The sequence below is a fragment of the Phycodurus eques genome, chromosome 7 (assembly GCF_024500275.1).
Source record: "Phycodurus eques isolate BA_2022a chromosome 7, UOR_Pequ_1.1, whole genome shotgun sequence".
NCBI lineage: Eukaryota > Metazoa > Chordata > Actinopteri > Syngnathiformes > Syngnathidae > Phycodurus > Phycodurus eques.
The window spans coordinates 10,723,663-10,736,690 of record NC_084531.1 but is presented as its reverse complement, the minus strand read 5'-3'; the positions used below and the strand labels follow the sequence as shown (position 1 = coordinate 10,736,690).

Sequence of the window (13,028 nt, the reverse complement as noted above, 5' to 3'; positions counted from 1 at the left end):
GTTGCAAGTGGTTTTAAGCACACGGTCTATACAAAAACAATTAGAAGAAAGTGGCTGCAAACACAATTAGGATGCAAGCTTTTGTGCTATGCTTCCACCAAATGCAAAAAGCTAGCGTATACGATCTTGATCGCCTTTTGAAGCTTATTGAGCCTATTGTTTTTTTTCTTTTTGTGATTTTCATTGTTAGCGTTGGGACCAAGTGGGGCAGAGACCCGGTACCGCATCCAGCAGATGGAGTTGTGTTTTTAAAAAAAGAAAAGAAAAGATTTTTCGTGTGCAGCAGTTGACATCGTCTTTGCAATGCTACTGTCACCTACGGGACAGGAAGGGAACAACACCACAGCAGGATGTCATGATTTTAAAATCAAACAGCTCGGACGCACACTTGCCTTGGAGTGGTTTGCCATTGGCGGATGTTATATACATAAAAATTTTTTTTAATGTAATATGGACTTAAAATGTTGAATTCAATTATTGAGTCTCCAAATATTGTACAGGAAATAATCTTCAGACAGAATTCAAAACATTAGGCTTTTCAAGATTTTCTATTTGAAAGGTGAGAAAACTTTCTATCATCCATCACAACTAAGCGCAGAAAGGTCATCAAGGCAGCCAGTTTATAAACTGCCTTTGTTCACCAAGCCTCTTGAGTAAAATGTCAAGGAAGCCACCAGTGGAAATGCTGTTTAGTACCACGCAAGCAATCTTTGCCACTTGACACGAGGGGTTTAAAAATATTGAAAGTGAGGCATGCTTTGCGTTGCCGAGGGACTTGACTCATCACCTTACTTTATCTCGACTCTACCTTTTTCAAATTTGACCTTTTTCCAAGACTTACGTTGAGAGCGGAACTAAGTGATTCACTCAGCGGTTCTGAGCCAGCTGAGAAATAAATGTTGCCTGCGTGTCAGGTTTCATGTGCTGCAATCAGCTTGACTGATTTAACAATCTATCCTCCTCAAGTGGACTACACACACACACCTTCTTGATGACAAAGGACTTTGCTTATTTTAACCTTCCTTTTTACTTTAACCTCATCTATTTTCCTCTTAAACCTGGTAGACGCAATGCTTTTTAACATCTCAAATGATTAACATCAACAATTTGTATGGCAATTTTTGAGACTGACCCCACACATGAGGAGTAAAAAAAAATAAAAATAAAATATTACTCTTATAGTGTGGGGTGTACTCGAGATGACCAACACAGCACACCACACACGCAAATATATCGCCATCAAGACTCTCAGGTCCGCTACCCCAAACCAGATGTCTGGCATGGTTCCAAGACTCACCTGTGAGAGGCAGAATGATGCCACAGGGCATCCAGATTGTCGGGGGGGGGAGACAGAAAAGAAAATAGCAGAGAAAGAAAGACAAGAAGCAAGGCGAGCTGACATGTTATACAAACACTCAACACAAGCAATTGTGCCTCCATTTGTGAAGTACGTCAACAGTGTGCGTTTATGGTCGCTTCCTGATTGGCTATTGTTCCGTTTCATCTCACAATCACAGAGTCCGTGGCTCAGCCGACCGGAGTGCTGACCACACACGAAAGGATTGCAAATATTGAACATGTTTAACATTTACGAGACGCAAAAGCAGAGCGGGGATTAAAACTCACTCTTAAGACATTCCCACACCATCGGTCAATTGCTCAGGATAATCTTTTTGAGCCATCCGATAACCTGGCATTTGTTTTTGTTTTGTTGTGTTTGTTTTTGTTTGTTTTTTTTAACTGGAAGGGGAAAATCATGCTCAAAATCTGCCTGATTATCGTTACATGTGTATAACTGGCTCTTGTCCTTGGGCACGTCTTCGTTCAGGACCTAAAAAGCGTCAGTATTTGAAAATCATCTGGGATTCATCTTCAAGCACAGTGGTTGTCAAAGCGTGGTACTAGCAACACATAGTGGTACGTGAGCTACCCTTTCGTGGTACGCATTAGAATCGCTGAATTCAATATTCAAACTGTGCATACACTGGCTTCAACTTTTTTTAAATACATTACAGTCCATCCATCCATGGATAGATGGATGGAAGTCATTCGTAATTTAATGCAGTTTTTTTTTTTTTTAATTGTCCTATATTTACAGTAAGCACATTATTAATGTTCAAACTGAATAATAGCCAGGTTTACATGGACACCTTTTTGTCATTTCAATTGAAGCTTTCTGGTCAACTGTTTACATGTGACGTGATCTATTCCGATCGGGTGTAAATATGTGCACTCCATTTAATCGGACCAGCTGCGTGACACGCGCACCTCGTCGTGAACGTCAAGTCATTTTTCAAGATGGGGGTCCGTCGTCTATTCAGCACAGTAGTTTCTTTTTAAAAAAACAACAACACTTGAGGAGAACCACTTATAAGTAGTTAAAAATGAGCTCTCCGTCACATACGAGCTCCGTCGGAAGCCACCATATTTACACCGTGCGAACCGATGACGTCACCGCGCATTTACGTCGAGATGGAGCATTTCGAATGACAGTTTACGCGGCGAAAAAAACATTTTTTTTCCCAACTACAAAACTTACCAACCCTGTGAAGCAAAATGAAATTCCATTCAGATGCGGCCTCTTCATTCCTATTGATGTATTTATACCCGCGAGCCTTGTGAGGATAAGCGGTACAGAAAATGGATGGATGCAGGTATTTATATGGAGCATTTTCATTCGGTTTGGGCTTCTAAGCCGATTATAATCGGAATAGAAGGCTCCACGTGAACTAGGCTAATGCTACAGGGGCTTATAATAACGTACTTTAACGTCGGTCTTGTTTTGATGCAGACGTATGCCTACTATGCTCCTGTATTTTAATGTTGGTCATGATGGTGGCACTTGAAGAGCTTTTTTTTTTAGGTGGTACTTGGTGTAAAGTATTTGAGAGCCCCTGTTCATTTTATGTGGCCCTTAAAAGCAAATCGTGTGCGTCCCATTCATGTTTCTTGCTGAGATCTGTTTCAAAATTGAAATTTGTCTTCACTTTTAATAACTTTAAGAGACTGTAAGCATTTTATGTTAGCAAATTACTTTTAAAAATAAATTGAAAAAATTGCTGAACAAATAGATTTCCTTGACTTCCTTTTTCAAAGCTAGTTATCCATTATTTTTTTTGTGTATGCTCTATGTAATAAGATGAGGCGGCAATATATAATAATAATAATAGCGGCCCTCTAACGGAAACGCTGACTGTCAACTCCTGTCAATTATTATTATTTTTTTTATTATTATTATTACGGCACGGTGGACGACAGGTTAGCATATCTGCCTCACTGTTCTGAGGACCGGGGTTCGCCAGTGTGGAGTTTGCATGTCCTCCCCGTGCCTGGGTGGGTTTTCTCTGGGCACTCCAGTTTCCTCCTACCACCCAAAAACATGCGTGGTAGGTTGATTGCAGACTCTAAATTGCCCGTAGGTGTGAATGTGGGTGCGAACGGTTGTTTTTTTCTATGTGCCTTGCGATTGGCTGGCGACCAGTTCAGGGTGTACCCAGCCTCTCGCCCGAAGATCGCTGGGATAGGCTCCAGCAGCACGCGGCCCGCGTGAGGATAAGCGGTACAGAAAATGGATGGATGGATGGATTATTATGATTATTATTATGAAGTATTACCCACCAAACTGACTGACAGATCAAAACTGTTTTTATTGTGGACCAAACAAAAAAATGTGTGTGTGTGTGTGTGTGTGTGTGTGTGTGTGTGTGTGCGCGTGCACGTGTGTAGTGCCACGCTGGAGCAATGGGGGACTCAAGTCACCAATATTAGGACTTGTGACATGCTTGGCTAATAATTATGAAACACTTGGCTTTGACTAGAAACACATGACTTGACAAGTCTTTCCTGTTAACAAAATCAGCATTCCAAACATGAGCCATTTGTTTTACTTTTCAAAGAAAAATATTTTTTTTGTCCCCGGAAACAAACATTTGCTGCCATCTTCTATACACACAGGCTCGCTGGGACTCGTCCCTGCGCTTCTGGCTTTGTCATCCAATCACAGATCAGGACTCAGCCTGTAAACATTCACAGCCTTACCAACCATTAGAATTTATAGTACTTTCAACAGCATTTCACATCCAGTAAGTGCATTGCCATTCACAATCTTACGATGCATTTCTAGTGTCAAAAATGTCGGTATACTGTTATAACAACTACTCTAACATCACTTGCTAGAACGCAGCTCATTAGTTTACATTTTATTTTTGGAATGAAGTATTACGTACAGCATAAGCATAACCTTTAATCTAATTGTAAAGAGGACAATCCTGTCATGTCACTCCTTTCACCATAAACCGAGTAAGTGGTTATAAATGAGCCACCCAAATGAGTGATTAACATAAAGGAGGACAAAGGAGGAATGCAGATTTTGGTCACATTATTTTTTGCCACAACACTAAATGGGTGGGTCAAGGGTAACGTTAACAATTCAATTCTCCATTAACCATGTTAGTTTCACATCCAATTATGACGGATCGGCAGAAAACAAACAAGTTCTTACAGTTTTTAAGACAAGTTAGTCTGATCTAGCTGCAAACTATCATGCTGTTTGTTTCGGTTTTAAAGTCAAAATACATAGTCATAACACATTGTATATACAGTGTGTGACTTCTGTAGTCATGTAAAGGTTTTCTGTTCTTTCTGCACACCTTGAGTTTAGTCACCATTGTTTTTCATGCTTGAAAAGACTGAGACCAGGGGGCTGCTTTTAAATTAAATGTGCTGATGCATTTCAAGCCAGCATTGGCACACCGGCCCAATAACTGTGGCAGACGATAGGTGGGGGTGGATTTTTTTTTTTAGATTTTTCATTCACACACACTCCAAATATAAATGAATGGCGGAGAAGGTGTTAGTTAGCTTCAAATGTTACGACTTGAACAATGTGAAGCTAATCACGTGACAATGTAGGCGTCCCATACCAAAATATGTGTGAGGGCAATTATAACGAGCGCTAAAAATAATGAAGATTCTGTGAAACACAACACTGAATGAAACAAAACACTTCTCATACAAAATTCACCAAACTATGCATATGGAGCACATGGATCAACATGCAACGCATGCACCCCAAGCAGCTGACATAACTTGATCAGCAGTTAACCGCTAACCTGGAGCTCATCCAGATCATGATGGATCTCCTATTGGTTTTATGGCACTAATTGGTCTTGCTCCGTTCATTTAAGCGATGCTGCCGGTCCCCAGCCGAGGTGACGTATTTGACATGCCAAGAAATGCAAAGAGACGGAATGCAGGCCACTCGGATGCATTCACTGGACTCCACTACAATTCAAAGATTTACCTGTCAAAAGGCAAAACGACCACACCGCAGGACATGAGTTACGCTGTCGCGGGTGGAAGGCCACAAGACACGGGCGCAATATGTGTGAAATAGAGTATATACAAACCCCACTGCTGTTTGGGGGAGGTGGTGCTCCACGATGTGTGATTTGGGGGTCAGTCGTAGCATCATTGTGTGTAGTGCAGGACAGTACTTATGTACTTCGTCTCCGTGCCCTGGTGATCCTGATAGGAGCACACGCAAAGGTCAGAGAAGCTCCTGTCTACATCCCTTTGCCTTTTTTGGGGGCCAAATAAAATCTTCCTGCTCAGGCTCTTTCGCCCACCTGGCTCACATTGATACTGCATGAAATGCAATAACAGATATTGTGATACTCCAGTAAATATATGATCTTGATGTTCTTGTAAATTATGGCATGGTAAAGTACAGTATGGAAATGCACATTTTAATGCAGTGAAGTGTGGTGGATCATAGTATGGTATAATATGGCAATAAAGTCTTGTGTATAACATGGTGTGGTATTGGTACACAGTAATCTATTATTGTATGGTACTGCATGATACAGTCTATTACAGCATGGTGTGGTATTGTATAGTATGTATACATCATAGTATTGTATGGCATAATATGGTCTATATATTATAGTATAGGTGTCAAACTCAAGGCCTGGGGGCCTTTTATGTGACCCTTAAAAGCAAATCGTGTGCGTCCCGTTCATGTTTCTTGCTAAGATCTGTTCCAAAATTGAAATTTGTCTTCACTTTTAATAACTTTAAGAGATTGTAAGCATTTTTTGTTAGCAAATTACTTTTCAAAATAAATTGAACAATTGTTGAACAAATAGTTTTCCTTGACTTTGTTTTTCAAAACAAGTTATCCATTATTTCTTTTGTGTATGCTCTATGTAATAAGATGAGGCGGCAATACATTTTTATGGTTTGACAATCATAGCGGCCCTCTAACGGAATCCGCAGGTGCCAAACTGCGAATAACCAACTATATAGTATAGTTTATATTATAATATGTTATGGTATTGTATCATATGTACACATCATAGTATAGTGTGGCCCGGAACAAAAATTATTCTGACACCCCTGTATAGTATAATGTAATATAGTTACAGTGGACCCCCACTGTAACTATATTCCCGGCGCGTCATCGACCAATGAGAGCACGAGTGGATTTATCCCGTGAGCTGATTGGCTGCGCATCATCGCAGCCACACCCAGCATCTTCCCTTGTTGTGTCTCGCCAGTCTCGTCCACGCTGTTGTGTTCGCAATAACTTTCTTTGATTAGTTAAGCCCTTGCAATAACGCCAAAGCGCTGTGCCCCTGCGAAAGCTTCCTCCGGGGCGCCCAAGAGGAGAAAGAAGATGAGGAACATCAGCGAAAAAGTGAAACTTTTAGATATGATCAAAGAGGGCAGAAGTTATGCATCTGTGGCTCGACATTATGGCGTGAGTGAATCTACAGTGCTGTACATCAAGAAAGAGGAAGCAAACCTCCGCAAAACTGCTTCAATAAGGAAGCGAAACGTGTGGTAACTCCGCGTAATAAGAGATGGGGTTATGTCCTTGTACAGAGGAATTTTGAAGCAAAAGAAAAAACAAAGACAACAACTACCCATCACCATGTTTTTCTCAAGGTAAAACCCCAGCTACATCATCAGCGCCTCCAGCAGATGAGTCAAGTGAGAGCCTCTCCTCCGCCACCAACGCAAGCCTCTTCTCCTCTCTCAGAAGGCTGAAATGTTGATGAATGTTAATTACTGTATAAGGTTTTATAATTAAAGATTTAAGTAAATACGTGTACTGTTGTAATCTTTGTCTGAAATATGTAAAGTATAAATACCGTTTATATATTTTAAACATTCTGGTACCCACATACACGAACATTCCTAGGGGGGGGGTGGGGGGTGGGGGGGGGTGCAAATCCTACTTCATGGATTTTCACCTATTGCGGGGGGTTCTGGTCCCCATTAACCGCCAAAAACGAGGGTATCCTAGGGGGGGGTGGGGGGTGGGGGGGGGTGCAAATCCTACTTCATGGATTTTCACCTATTGCGGGGGGTTCTGGTCCCCATTAACCGCCAAAAACGAGGGTACACTGTATATACAACCCCAATTCCAATGAAGTTGGGACGTTGTGTTAAACATAAATAAAAACAGAATACAATGATTTGCAAATTATGTTCAACCTATATTTTATTGAATACACTACAAAGACAAGATATTTAATGTTCAAATTGATAAACTTTATTGTTTTTAGCAACTAATCATTAACTTAGAATTTTATGGCTGCAACACGTTCCCAAAAAGCTGGGACAGGTATCAAAAAAGACTGAAAAAGTTGAGGAATGCTCATCAAACACCTGTTTGGAACATCCCACAGGTGAACAGGCTAATTGGGAACAGGTGGGTGCCATCATTGGGTATAAAAGGAGCTTCCCTGAATTTCTCAGTCATTCACCAGCAAAGATGGGGCGAGGTTCACCTCTTTGTGAACAAGTGCGTGAGAAAATAGTCGAACAGTTTAAGGACAATGTTCCTCAACGTACAATTGCAAGGAATAGAGGGATTTCCTCATCTACAGTCCATTATTTCATCAAAAGGTTCAGAGAATCTGGAGAAAACATTGCATGAAAGCGGCAAGGGTGAAAACCAACATTGAATGCCCGTGACCTTCGATCCCTCAGGCGGCACTGCATCAAAAACCGACATCAATGTGTAAAGGATATCACCACATGGGCTCAGGAACACTTCAGAAAACCAATGTCAGTAAATACAATTCGCCGCTTCATCCGTAAGTGCAACTTGAAACTATGCAAGGCAAAAGCCATTTATCAACAACACCCAGAAACGCCGCCGGCTTCTCTGGGCCCGAGCTCATCTAAGATGGACTGATGCAAAGTGGGAAAGTCTTCTGTGGTCTGACAAGTCCACATTTCAAATTGTTGTTGGAAACTGTGGACGTCATGTCCTCCGGGCCAAAGAGGAAAAGAACCATCCGGACTGTTATGGACGCAAAGTTCAAAAGCCAGCATCTGTGATGGTATGGGGCTGTGTTAATGCCAATGGCATGGGTAACTTACACATCTGTGAAGGCACCATGTATGCTGAAAGGGACATACAGGTTTTGGAGAAACATATGCTGCCATCCAAGCAACGTCTTTTTCATGGACGCCCCTGCTTAGTTCAGCAAGACAATGCCAAAGTGCATTCTGCATGTGTTACAACAGCGTGGCTTCATAGTAAAAGAGTGCGGGTACTAGACTGGCCTGCCTACAGTCCAGACCTGTCTCCCATTGAAAATGTGTGGCGCATTATGAAGCGTAAAATACGACAACAGAGACCCTGGACTGCTGAACAGCGGAAGCTGTACATCAAGCAAGAATGAGAAAGAATTCCACCTACAAAGCTTCAACAATTAGTGTCCTCAGTTCCCAAACGTTTATTGAATGTTGTTAAAAGAAAAGGTGATGTAACACAGTGGTAAACATGACCCTGTCCCAGCTTTTTTGGAACGTGTTGCAGCCATAAAATTCCAAGTTAATGATTATTTGCTAAAAACAATAAAGTTTATCAATTTGAACATTAAATATCTTGTCTTTGTAGTGTATTCAATTAAATATAGGTTGAACATGCTTTGCAAATCATTGTATTCTGTTTTTTATTTGTTAAACACAACGTCCCAACTTCATTGGAATTGGGGTTGTATATAAATCGAAGTATAGTATAGCATGTAGGCATGCACGATATCAATATCGGTGCCCGTACCGTACGTTTGTTCTCGTACTCAGGCTCGTAAAAACACAACAGTTATTGAAGTTATTTGAATATGTCAATGTGTGTTTGCTTCAAACTGTTTATTTGCAGTATTAGTGGAAGCTTACGGTAAAACAAACACAAAATAAAGAGAATTACACGTTGTATGTTTTAGCAAACACGTACAAACTCATAAATATTTCCGGGTGGAGTAATACCGTTTTTAAATGCATTATCACAGCAAATGACATTTCAACTTAAATATGTACATACAACAACAACATTAGATAAAGCTGCTCAATCTAATATAAGAGTTGTATCAAAAAGTCTGACTTCACACCCCTTTCGTCTGACACTAACATGTCGCTTCTACCAAAACAATCTCTTTATTATCGTGGTTATTTGCAGTGGTGTCCAACTACACTGCATCATACTGATTTGTTGCACTTCTCATGTACTTAATTAAGGAAAGCAAAATATTATAAAACCGCAACATAGTTGACAATTAAGCAGATTGTCTGTTTTCTTCTTGTCATTTTTATCGGGCTAAAACATAATCACATGGTGGCCCCCATGTACGGATTCGCTGTGCGCAACAGCTCTCAGATGTTTACGAGACTCGAGTGTTGTTTATTCCGGTTTTATGAAACACGGACTGTTGCGCTGAAGACATCTGGCCTCCCTCGAGAGCAGTTTGTTTCATTCAAATGTCAGTATTGATTGACCAGCTGAAATGAAAGTGATTTGGCTCTCAACCCCCCCCCCAAAAAAAAAAAAAAAGCATGTACCTTTATTCACTTCATGACAGCACACCAACCTCATGTACAGTACATAACACAACGTGAAGTGATTGCGATTGCATATTTTATCACTTCCTGATAGCCCATCAGACGGACCCCTTGTCAGAATCCCGCCAGGAGATTTGACTCACTGGAGCTGTTTTTGTCAAATACTCTGGCTCGATAAGTGGTCGGGAAAAGCTGAATCAAGATGTGACGGAAAATACTTTGACTTCATTCTTTCTCATATACAGTGCGGTGCTATTAAATGGGCCTTTGTTGCTACAGGATGCACTGAGTAAGTGCCGAAGTTGTGTTTACCTTTCATTGCAAAGCACAGCTGGACTAAAATGTCTTTATTAAAACAGTTCCAATTTGGCAGCCAGTTGTTCAAAACAGAACGGCTGCTTAACAAAAAAATCTCCAAAACCTCCATGTTTCTCATTTACTCTGCACTTTTTGCTCTTTCCTCCTCCCTGTCACAGTCCATTAAACAGAATAAATCTGTCTTGATGCCTGAAGGTTAACAACACCCTTGTTATTTGATTCATAATTTGACTCATTCCTTGGGAAAAAAAAAAAAAAACAGAAACACTCAACAGTCGCCTCATTGTAATTTCAGTTTTTTTTGTTTGTTTGTTTGTTTTTGCCAAAGCAGCATCACATGAAATTTCCTGAAATGATCACAAGTACACACAGGCACACTACAAAGGACAACTCGACACACAAACAGTACACGTTTGCGTAGCACACTAACTTTTGCAAGGCTGCAAACGGTGTTGAGCTTTCTGGTTGCACAAGCAAACCCAACATCAATACCGTAAACCAGGTGGGGGCAACCTACAGACGGTGGGTGATAGATAGATAGATAGATGGCCAGTTTCAACATGTATTATGGACTACCATGACTCGAAGCATTTCCAATAACAACGAAAACCTCACAAGAACCGTTCTGTTTTTTTTTTAAAAGCCTACTAAACATTCAATCCACCAATAATCCTAATGCTTAAAAACAAACATATTGTCAGCTACCGAAAATAACACCCCGAGTCATTTTTTCCCCTCCAGGAAGCACAAAAATGAGCACAAATTAGAGTTATTATATTTATTCATAATTTCCTGTTGGGTTTGAACTGGATCGTGTGTTCAATTGAGGTCGAAGGAGATTTTAGCATCATGACATGAATACAAATATGAATTGGGGTCAAAAATGACACTTTAGGAAGGTGAGGATTGCGAATCGTCCCTGAACGGAGAGAGGTTCCCGACACATATGTAGCCGTTTACAATCCCGTTTGGAATTGCTGCACGCACCTTTAAAGCTCAGTGGAGTCCGCCCGTGCATCCAACCTCGACTTCCATCCAATGGAGGGCTCAAATCATTCGAATGCAAAGTTTGGAAATCTTACCTTCACGCCATAAGTTTTGAGCGGATCTGCGTCGCTGCTTGCGTGCTGTTGCCTTCGGTTAAATCCAGCACTGCCAATCAACTCCCCACTTTATTCGTCTTCATGCGCTTTGCACGTTGTCGACTGGTCTTCTCGCGCCGCGACGACTCGTGCGGGGGGGCATCGGTGCACGTTTGGAACAGCGCGACACACACACACACACACACACAACACTTTTAGGAAGGAATAATAGCCACAGTAAAGCTCAGGTCGCTTTGAATCAGCAACCAATTAAAAACGCATCTCCGGGAATACTTCGACTCGTTTATCAAGAGGCAGAGCAGCTTTTACGCACGGAGTAAGCTTCCGTTTATGACTGAGCGAGGAAGCGCACAGTGAAGACGAAGAGAGAAGAAGGCGGGGTTGCATGTGCCCGAAGCCCCACCGGGGTGGGGGCGCTCACTGTGTGTACACTTTGGTTTGGACGCGCCGCGCCGCTTCACGGTTCTATCGTCATTCCAGGCGCCAATCAGTCCAAGCGTGCGTAACTTCCGCGCCCTCTTGAGAGGAAACCAGTTGGCAGCAGAAGTGGATGTGCTGACCAGCGGCTGAGTGGAAATGTTCACGTGGCGGGAAATTCAAAGGCTATTAACTGGAAATTTCATTTGCGAGGATGCGCTTTAAACGCCGGAAATGTGGGACGCTTCAGGCGCGATATTAGGACACGTTGCGAGAAGACTGCAGAACCGGCTTGTTCCGCTTCAGCGCTTGCACAAACAGAAGTGCTGGAGCACCCGAAAGCGCCGCTTCTCAAACTGGGGGTGGTGGGGGTCGAGGAGGTCCAAGAGCTTAGCTCGGGGGTCCGTCAAATCATTTGCAATCAATTAGTATCATTTACAAAGTAAATTGGAAGCGTATTCCACTATTTCAGAGCAAGATTCTGTCATACTCTAGTCCTAAGTACAATAAATATATGCATGAAAAACACTTCTAGACCATAAATATACAACAGTCCAGTGCGGCAGCTTTACAATGTTTTAAGAGGAAGAAGATGAGTCACGTCAAGGGAGAGCATGCAAACAAAAAAAACAGTCCATCCCGGTCTTTGTGGCGGCCTCTCAATGTGGAACGCTCCCACAGGTTTGTCTGGCCTCACCTCGACCCTCGGTGTCTTGCTGTGTCTCTACGCTAATAATCAACGCGTGCATGTGTGTGTGTTCTGCGTTTGTGCGTGGGAGGGGTAGGTCTTGTGTTTCTTACCATTTGAATTGTCGGTTTTTGTTTCTGTAAAGCACTTTGTGTTGCATTCTGATGTGTGAAAGGTGCTACATAAATCAATTTGATTTGGTCTGGATTCTCTTCATTTTAAGTTGAGTTTGCTAATGGACTTCAGTTGAGTTCACTGCCACAGTTCACAGTACTCGTATTTCACATTTTCACTCATAAGTCAAAGTGAAAAATTGTCCGAATGATGGATTGTATCTCGAAAAACTTGCTAGTTAAGTCACTCATATCTCAAAGCACCACTGTATAGGAAGGTCTGGCAAAGTGGTATCTAGTGTCATTGTATCGGCGCATTTTTCCAGCACCAGCATACTACTTTTGTTATCAGTGCATCCATTCTTTATTCATTCTTAATTGTCACACAATTGTAAAAGTCAGTCACTATAAAACAACAAATGCTTACCTCACCTACCACTTCTGGAGAATATTCTTCTTCTCTTTCCACATTCATTTCCTCTTACCACACTCTTTGCTGCTCCGTGTTCGGAATACATTTTGGACAAAAAGCCA

At 41.6% G+C, this 13,028-nt stretch overlaps 1 protein-coding gene across 2 annotated transcripts in view; it reads right to left on the bottom strand.

The window, feature by feature from the left end:
* The window catches only part of drd2a (dopamine receptor D2a), a 60,875-nt gene extending 49,240 nt beyond the window's left edge, over nt 1-11,635 (bottom strand). For both annotated transcript variants that reach the window (XM_061681211.1, XM_061681212.1), the window contains exon 1: nt 11,256-11,635. The gene's annotated coding sequence lies outside the window, so the exon portion shown is untranslated. The remainder of the gene's footprint in view (nt 1-11,255) is intronic.
* Nucleotides 11,636-13,028: the final 1,393 nt, after the last annotated feature.